The sequence below is a fragment of the Nuphar pumila genome, chromosome 3 (assembly GCF_984573655.1).
Source record: "Nuphar pumila chromosome 3, dmNupPumi1.hap1.1, whole genome shotgun sequence".
Lineage (NCBI taxonomy): Eukaryota > Viridiplantae > Streptophyta > Magnoliopsida > Nymphaeales > Nymphaeaceae > Nuphar > Nuphar pumila.
This window is the reverse complement of record NC_143251.1, coordinates 35,046,726-35,056,970: the sequence shown is the minus strand read 5'-3', so window position 1 is coordinate 35,056,970 and position 10,245 is coordinate 35,046,726.

The window sequence follows — 10,245 nt, the reverse complement described above, 5'->3', positions numbered from 1 at the left end:
GGCAGGGTGGGGATGAGGCGGGGAAAAGGGTACGTCCATCCCTGCCTCCATTCCCGAACGGGGATGGATTTTAACCTTCATCCCCGTTTCATACCCTTCATCCCCTATCCAAATGGGGCGAGGCGGGGAAAAGGGTACGTCCATCCCTGCCTCCATTCCCGAACGGGGATGGATTTTAACCTTCGTCCCTGTTTCATACCCTTCATCCCCTGTCCAAATGGGGCGAGGCGGGGCGGGGCTCCGCTTTCCCCCTGTCCACTGCCATCCCTATGTATATACTTTTTAAGTATAATTGACTTGTTGAAATTTATTTATTTTGCATTAAGAGTTAATATGATAATTTTTATATAAAATACTTCAAATTTTTATTGAAAAATTATAGGTCTTACCGGTGCAGTGGGTGATGATAGGTCTCGGGAAGAGATGACTCCAATAATGTGCATTAAAGGCCCCCCCTCCCATGGTAAAGGTGAAAAGATTCAGGTGCAATATGATCATACAAATATTTGAAAATTATGCACCTGATGACCATCCATCTTGGGGACAGGAGGGTCCGGCCCCAAGGCCTGATGGAGGGCAATCAGGTGCTTAATGCACAAATATTGTGCCATGTGATTGCACCCTATCTGAACTCTCTTTAAACGGGACCGCTGGGTAAGGGTAGGGGTCTTGGGCAAGGCTGACCACTCTCCCCCCCCCCCCCCCCCCTTCTATTCAATATCGTGGGAGAAGGACTTAACGCACAATTCAGGAAATCAAACTCTAGTGGGTTCCTCACTAACCTGGCCTTCCTCAGTTAGGATGTATTTGCCTTCTGGTGAGGCAACATTTTTCTTACTAAATGGAGAGCCCTAATACTAGTTCAAAGGCAACACGGCCATAATGGCACGCCATTTAGAACGAGTGACACCAGGGGACACGCTGTTACGTACTGACATGAACTTGACGTGTACAAACATTATTTTTATACTTTTTAATAATAATATGTCAATGATTTTTTTTATATTAAAATTATAATTTATGTTAAAATACAAAAATAGATTTGTATTGTCTAAAAATAAAAAAAAATCTGTATCATCCATGTTAGGGGTGGCAATCGTGTCGGGTTGGCCGGTCAGCATACCTCAACCCAAACCCGACCCGTTTATTAAACGGGTCAGCTGTGGCAAACACGAACCCGACCCGTTTAATAAACGGGTAACCCGACACGACCCACCAACCCATTTAATAAATGGGTTGGGTCGGGTAAACCGGTTCTCAGGTTCACGAGTTCTCAGGTTCACGGGTCAGGTTGACAGGTCGGGTTGATGGGTTGACGGGTCGGGTCAACGGGTTCAACGGGTTGGTGGGTTGGCATACCCCCAACCTGAACCCGACCTGTTTAATAAACGGGTTACGCAGGTTGACCCGTTTATTAAACGGGTTGGCTTAAGCCCAACCCGAACCCGCCTAAGAGGCGGGTTGGCGGGTCATGTCAGAAATTGCCACCCCTAATCCAGGTATAATTTATGAATTTTGTACAAGTCATGGGGCCTGACTCGAGTTCCCATTAAGATACGCAAATTTTCAATGTAAAAATGATAAAAAAAATATTATTTTATTGGGTACGGTCTGAGTCTGGTTCACGTAGTTCTTATTGATCCGGGTATGGTTTCTCTTATAGTAGACCCAATTAGACTCCGGCTCAAACCTAATACGATACCTGAAAATCTGGTCCATGTCTTTTTCTAGTTGGGTTAGGATCAAACCCTACCCATTAACACCCCTATTTAGGGTGCGTTTAATGCACCGAACACTGGCCCAATGTGTAGCTGTGCAACCACCCAAAGGTGGATGCACGAATTCAATGTTTGGTGCATTCCGCTCATAGTGACGAACGTTTTTATCTGCAATTTCTCGTCTTTCAAAAACTCGTGAGAAATTGAAAAAAAATCCATAAATCTCACGTTTTTTTTTTGGCAAAATCTTGGCAATAAAATAAGTAATTAAAAAATATAAAAAATATTTTTATAAGAAAATATTAATAAAAATTATTTAAAAATAAAAAATACAGACTTTTTTTTACGATAAATAGCCGTTTAAAACGTAAATATCTCACGGTATTTATGTTTTTTCATAAATCTCGCGATATTTTGTAAATCTCGCAAGAAATTGCCATTTTAAACTTTCAGGCAATTTCTTGCGATATTATCACGAGATTTTCATAAATCTCGCGATATTTTTTCCCACTGATTCCGCTGACGCTTATTAGGCATCCGCTGCGTGCCCCGTGACGGAGCAGTAGCAGACAGAAACTCTCGAACAAAAACAATATTTTTTTTTTAGGGTGCGTCAACAGGGCAAGACAGTAAGTCATGTCCTGATTGCGGGTGTGAGTGGATGTCCCAGCAGGTCCTGTTCATGCACGTCCCCAATTCAAATGCTCCCATTAGAAGCACATTCATGATAAGTGGATAATAGGAATAAATGTAAATCTGCCGACAGCATACTCTGTTCCTCTTCGTAATGAAGTTCAATAGTCTATAGGGATGGCAGTGGAAAGGAAGAAACAGGGTTCTTTTCCGCCTTGCCCTCTCCGCCGTGACCCATTTGGACCGGGGATGGAGGACATGAAGGGTAATGGATCAATGATGGAGGTTAAAATCAAAACCCGTGCCGAAATGGAAGCGATGATGAACTTAGTCTTGCCCCCGCGGCCCGGCCCCACCCTACTCTTCTTCGATTTTCATTAAGGAAATTATTATTATACCTTTATATATACTATAAAATCATATATATATATATATAACCCTAAACTCTTTCTCGAATCTCTACTTTCTCTTCTTCTTTCTCTAACGAGTCATAAGATCTCTCATTTCTCTTTTCTCTTTGTCTCTTTCCTCTAACGGTGGAAGGCGGCAGCGGTAGAAGGACCGGAGAAACGAAGCCCCACCTTGCCTCGACCTGTTTGGACAGGGGATGGATGACATGAAACGAGGAATGAAGGTTAAAATTGAAACTCATACAAGGATGAAAGGAGAGATGGAAGGCAAGATTTTTAGATAGGACAGGGGTGGAGACCTTGTCCCCTGCCCCCGCGGTGGTCCACTGCCATCCCTAATAGTCAATAGAGACCATGTTTATATCCATGACATCGTAAGCACCTCAACATTATTTGAGCATGATCATGGTAAACTATTGAAACCTGATTTTTTTACTTTTTTTTTTTCAATATACTACAGAAAATTTCAGTTTCATTGGCACAACATTTGTGCTATTAAAACCCTTTAATGGCGAAACAACTGCACCAATAGATGCACAGGTAAAAGCATCGCCGGTAAAGCTTTTGCTGACGCAATTTATATTCGCCAAGCGTCAGTGAAACCTGTGAAAACCTTTCACTGGCTGCAGGAAAATACCTACATAGGTTACAGTCTATAGCTTATAGCATATCATACGGTGAGTATTGGAACATGGGTTTCGAATATATTTTGCTATATCGACGACTAGGACCCTAAATTTAGCTAGTCTCCTTCATGGCATCTTTTCCAAAAGATGAAAGGACACTGATACTTTTATTTATTTGTGGGGCTGAACACCCACATGCAATGAAGGGAGAAAGTTGGTATAATCATGGCCTACATGCTGGGTCAAGTTTTTTTTTTAGTCTTTGAAAGGGTGGCCCTCCAAAGTAAGAAGCCTAAAGCAATGCCTTGTCATGGTCAAGACTTGGCTGAGTTGGTCAAACGTTTTTGGACTCAGCTAAGTATTGAAAGAGTCAGGTGACTCAACAAAGGCATTAAAAACCAAAAAGAATTCATGAAAACCTTGGGGTTCATTTCTTGGACCAAAGAGTTTGGGTATCTCAGATCCTTATCTTCTTCCATTTGCTGGGAGATCGAATGTGGCAATCCATGGATGGTAGATTAGGTGCAATCACATTTGCACACTTTAGTGCGCCAATGCATTTGATCTGCACTCCATCCTCTGTTGGGCCCCACAATTGACAAGCTGTATCCTAGAAATGGAGGGTGGACAGGTGCAGCAGCACACTCAAAGTATACAATGTGATTTCACTTGATTTACCCTCCACTCCATGCCAAATCCTACCTTAACCTTGTTGCCCAATGTATTCAAATGCCTCCTTCAGGCTAAGTTTGAATTCATCGGTTCTCATATCCGAAGGATCAGATTTGAGAACCAAGGTTCTCAAATCCGAGAAAATCTTCAAGATCTTTGCCCCTCTCCTTTTAGTATCTTTAAAATGGAGGATCTTAAATCCTCAAAAACAATGATTTGAGTCCCCACATTTGACAAGTGCTTAGATCATGGTGCGGGGCTGCACAATGCCATCTTAGATCCATATTAGTGTTAGGTGTAAGAAGGGAGGGGAGAGAGAATTCAAAAGAAGAAACATGGGTTGTTTTAGAGAAAGTTTGGTTTTGATGACGTGAAATAGTCCTGTATTGATGATGTTTGAGTTTGTTGTGGGCTTTATAACCTACACGTAAACTCTTACACTTGTTCTTAAGAACAAGGGGTTGGGATGACTACCACACACGCGTGCGCGTGCCCGCCCATCAAGCCAGGTTCGGGTTGTTTTTATTGTGTTCTGTGCATTTGTTTGTGCATATGTTGTTGTCTGGATTTTGGTTTTATGGGAAAACCGTCATGCTTGCTTTCTGTTATTGTTTTGATCGATTGTCAATCATGATTTCAATACGATTGCATTTTTCACTTTATGTCATGATGTTGATTGTGAAACTGCGTGATTCCAAAAAACGATCCAACAATTAGATCAGTGATTATAAGATATGAGCTCTCAAACTTAGCCTTAGCTAAGTTGCTAGACATTAGTGTTAGAGATATGAGCTTGGATCAATCAAGGTTATATTGGAATGAAGGTAGGACTCAAAACAAAAATGAAATCTTACCCAATACAAGAGTATAGCAAGATAACCACTGCACACAGTTACCTACCTGATGTATGCCTTGATTTTAGGGGATTTGGTGGGTGAAGGAATCTCCTTTCTTATGTTCAATCTCCTTTCTTTTGTACATCAGTCTCTACATGTAGTAGAAACTCACCCAGAATAATAAGAGCAGCTACTGTACGACACAGGTTCAAAACCCAATGATACAGTTGTATAACTGGTAGGGTCTGCCTAACCTCAGCTTGCCTTTCAAAAATCAAACCTAACTATGACCATGATCCATGGGTCATTTCATTACAAACATAGCATATTCTTTGAAATTTTGGTTTGGTATCATTTTTGTGTTGTCCTGGAGTATTTGCAGCACACAGCAAGGTTGGCCCTGTCTATGACAACGTCCTGTTGTGGGACTCCCAGTTTTTCATTCATGACCGGATCATGTATGAGTAGGGGGTGTCAAAGGGTCGGGTTTGGTTCAGACCCAGATAGAACCAGACTTGCACTTGGTTTTTAGATATGGTATTGGGTTTGGACCAGTGTCTAATCGGGTCCACTATAAGAAAAACCATACCCGGACTCGATAAACCATATTTTTTTATCATTTTTACATTGAAAATTTTTGGGTCTTAATGGGAACTTGGGTCGGGTCTGGATCTGGTATAAAATTTTATAAACTATACATAGGTCTATGTATTAATCGGATCTTCAGGTATTATTTATCATCATATCTGGATCCTATAGTGTTTAGTTCGGGTCAGTAAATTTGACCCATGGAGACCCCTTTGAATGAGGGTGTGAGATGAGTGACTGAAAGGATAAGATCCTCCTACAATTTTGAATGACGTAAGAGTGTATGGCCCTTTGGTGACATTAACTTTTTTTTAGAACTAAGAGTGTCAAACTGAAAAAGACAAATCTCAACTTGTAGGTAACAAATCCAAGTCCAATACATTTTGTTCCAACTCTTCACATTAGGGTTGGGAAATGAACTTAGCAGCTGCTAATAGCTCAGCTTAAGCCCTGTTTGGAAACTAGTAGCTGGGACAGAAAGTGCCATTTGAGAAAGTGAGAATTGCTAAATCCTAGATTTGGCAGCTACCACCTCTTGGAGGTGATAGCTGTAGATTACATTCTTTAGTGTAATTACAAAGGTGAGATGACCTCACTTCCCATCCCAAATGCATAAACACCCATCCCACCTACCAGTTTCCAAACTGACCACCACAAGGTAGTTTGATCAAGTTTTTACCAAATGCATTAACTCCTATCCCAGTTCCTAGTTTCTAAACAGAGACTTAGTTAGGTTGGCCATGAAATCCTTATTGAAATTCGAGATTGCAAAAAATTTAGCTAAATTATATATATTCCAATGAACAATGGAGAAAAACAATTAAATTTCAGTAAAATCAAGAAAATAACAAGAGTCTAAATCTCTCATACTAAATATTTAGTCAACTGAAAACCCTAATCCTATTTTGGATTTTAGATATGATCCTAAGATGAAAATAAACTCCAAAAGTCTAAACTAAATTACAAATCATGATGGATCCTATAGATCCAAACTCCAACACTTGCTCTTTATTGTAAGGTTAGTCATTCGTCAGTACGGGTTTAGCTTATGATGTGTTTGAAAGCCCTCGACCCAACAAATATTTCACAGAAAGCACAACTCGATGAATTTAGTCGATCATCTTAGAAAGCCTTAATGACCATAGATAGAACCTATCCAATTTTCACAGTGAGATAGTTGGCTGTTCACGAACTAACTGTACCTACCGGTTTTTTGTGCTTTTTTTTCGGGGGGGGGGGTTCTTCTTATTCTTCTTACAGCTCACTTTAATTGGATCTGGCTTCAGATCCACGGGTGGATCAGGTTTGTAGCTGGCAAGCCAAGCCACATGCAGCTTGTTAAGCATAAATCAATCAAGTGCGAACACATATGTAAGCTTATGATTACGTAGCATATATCATTTAAGTGTAATATTATTTAATAAAAAAAAACAGCTTTGCACTGTCAGCTTAGCTTACACGCCATGTAAGAGAGAGAGATTATTCAAATCTCATTGTTCAATGCAACAAACAACAACAACTACGTCTTCATCCCAAAACAATTGGGGTTGGCGATATGAACCAACAAAGAAAATCATTCTGGGTCTTCCACATGAATCCTTCTCCTCCATTCATTTCTATCCAATGTCATGTCCTCGGTGAGGTTCAAAGCATTCATATCCTTTTCTATCACTTCCATCCATGTCTTCATAGGCCTACCTCGACCTCTTTTAACTAATATATTTTCCCATTTCTCCATCCTTTTAACTGGAGCATCATTAGGCCTTCATCGAATATGTTCAAACCACCGTAAATGATTCTCTCTCATCTTATTTTCAATGGGTGCAACGCCTACCTTCTTACGCATCTCCTAGTTCTCTTTCATCATATTGAACAAATCTCATTGTTCAATATGTATGTAAAAACTTTTACACAAGTCGGCTAGGGTTGGGGCTTGTTTTCACGCTCGGTTTGACTAGACATAGGGATGGCAGTGGACCGGGGCGAAATGAGATCCCGCCTCGCCTCACCCCATTTGGACAAGGGATGGAAGACATGAAATGGGGATGGAGGTAGGGAGGAAAGTTAAAATCAAAACCCATGCAGGGATGGACTTACGCTTTTCGCCACTTCGCCTCCCCCGTCCTCAATCCTTCTTTAGGGATGGCAATGAACCAAGGGAAAATGGGGCCCCGCCTAGTTTGGACCGAGGATGAAGGACATGAAATGGGGATGGAGGTTAAAATCAAAACTGGTGCAAGGATGGAGGCAGGGATGGAGGGCAGAATTTTGAGACCGGGCGGGGTTGAAGACCTTATCTCCTGCCCCTGCCCCGATCCACTGCCATCCTGCCTTTGAACTATGATAGAATCCAACTCTTTTTCTTAGCTGATGCAACATATTATGATGCGTCCATAAGCATATCAATGTAGATTGGAATCAATGCAGAAAACAAACTCAAGTATGCAAACAGTGGACCTTGGTTCACATTGCATCCATTTCATACCATGGGCATTTTTGTAACTTTCTTTTGGATGGAACTGGCTTTCTTTTATAGCTAGTCATAATTTTATGTTAATGTTTGCATTTATGGCTGTTTTTTAATACAGTAGTTTGAACCTGATCTTTTTATTTTCAAGTTGGACATTAAGAGAGAGGTGGTTTTTTTTCCAAGTTGGACATGATGAAAATTACTACATAACCCACCATGGACTATTTCAAGTAACGAAATGCAGTGTTTTTTTTTTTGGACCAAACCGAAAACCGGGTCACTTAATGGGCCTGCCCTCTTGCAAGGTAAACCTCGAGTGGGGCCAGAGACACCCAAGCCCTCACCACTACAAGGTACCTGCACACTGGGTGGAAGTTGAACCTGGAATGAATGGGGTCAGCACCTTCTCCTCAGGCCCACTGCGGCCACTTGGGTGACCTGAGTGGGTGTAAGTAGGGGTGTCAATGGGTCGGGTTTGATTCGGACTCAAGTGAAATCAGACTTGGACTAAACTTTTGGGTATGGTATCGGGTCCAGATCTTGGTCTAATTAGCTCTATTATAAGATAAGCCATATGTGGTAAAATATTATTTTTTTATCATTTTTATATTAAAAAATTATAGGTCTTAATCGGAACTTGGGTTGGGCCCGAGTCTGGTATAAAATTTCACAAACTATACTCTAGATCCATGTATTAATCAAACCTTTGGGTGGGGACCCAGGTCTTAATAAGGACTTCTTATTTATCACCATATCCACCCTATAGGGTTTGGTTTGGGTCAGGTCGGGATAAACCCAACCCATTGACACCCCTTGGTGTAAGTAATAGAATGAAGTATCATCCGGGGCTCCACTTGAGAGCACGTCACATTGTGACGGGACGATGCAAGTTCAAATCCCAATGGTATTGTTGTATAACTGGTAGGGGTCTTCCTAACCCACCCTGCCTTTCACAAAAAAATAAAATAAAATAGAATGCAGTGTTGCTACCTCGAAAAGAAAAACATGCAAGATCAGCAACTTTTAAATTAACCCAAGTGTAGCCCCTGTGTTTTAGTTTTAGATTCACTCAAACCAAGAATTAATATATCGCAGTTATATGTTACCATGGCTTTTCAACATCTTGTCTGCAGACTTTTTTTTTTTCTTTTTCTTTTCATTTTTTACAAGGAAAATGGCCAACCGTTTAAAAGCATCTTACATTTATTTACAATATAAAATGCATTGAAAATTCTTTTAACCAGAGTCACAGAGATGCCATAAATAGAAAGACCAACCTCTCCTTCTGCCCCCATTGGCCATTTGAGCAGTTGCCACTTGGGCACTTACCAAACTCCCAACTTGCCAAGCTGTTCCTTTCACTCACCTGCAATTTAATGATTCATTTTTCATTTAGTTAAACCATCTTACTTGCAATTGCCAATTTTAAAAACGCACCAATTAAAACCAATGGGGCACTCTAAAAATGATTCATTTAATAAACAATCATACTTCTAAAGCTCGTAATTTAAAAACTCAAAAAAAAAAAAACTCATTTAATGAAACCATAAAAGCCACGCCATGGAGTTGCATTTATTTAGCCCATCTATTTGAGATTCCATTTGTTACAGATAGTATAGTCCAATGTCACGAATCTCGCCCACAAGAAAAATGGTGAGAAAAATATCGAAATAATTAAAAAAAATTATCAATCTTATTAAAAAAATTATCATTCTTTTGATTTTGTTTTTAAATGTTGGTATATATAAGCATATAAATTAGTAAATTGTAAAGAACTATAAATATATTAAAATTTTGAAAAGAAGCTTATCACATTAATATCAAGTTAAAATGCAATATTTTCAAAATAAGTGGTATTTAAAACATATCATTATCTTATTTTCGAATAAAAACATATCATTATCTTTTTATATCTTATTTTTTAAAAACGCATCCGCCATATCTCCATACTTTTAAAATATCACCAGTATTTGTGGCATATGTGTGGTCCTTAAATAACTCACAAGGCCCACATCCCTAAGGCAGCAAAATGCAACATTCAAATCATAACAAATTTACGACCTTTTTGCTGGTTGCCATGTTGGTAAAAATTCGCACATCCACCAACGGGGGATCTGTTTGTCTGGTAGGAGCAGCTAGTGCACATCACCTTGTGTTGGGAGGTTGCAGTTTCAAAATCCAATGGTAAAGTTGTATAACTGGTAGGGGTCTGCTTAACCCCAGCTTGCCTTTCAAAAAAAAATCACACATCCCCATCCCAAATATTGCGTTTGGGTAAAAACCTATCAAGAG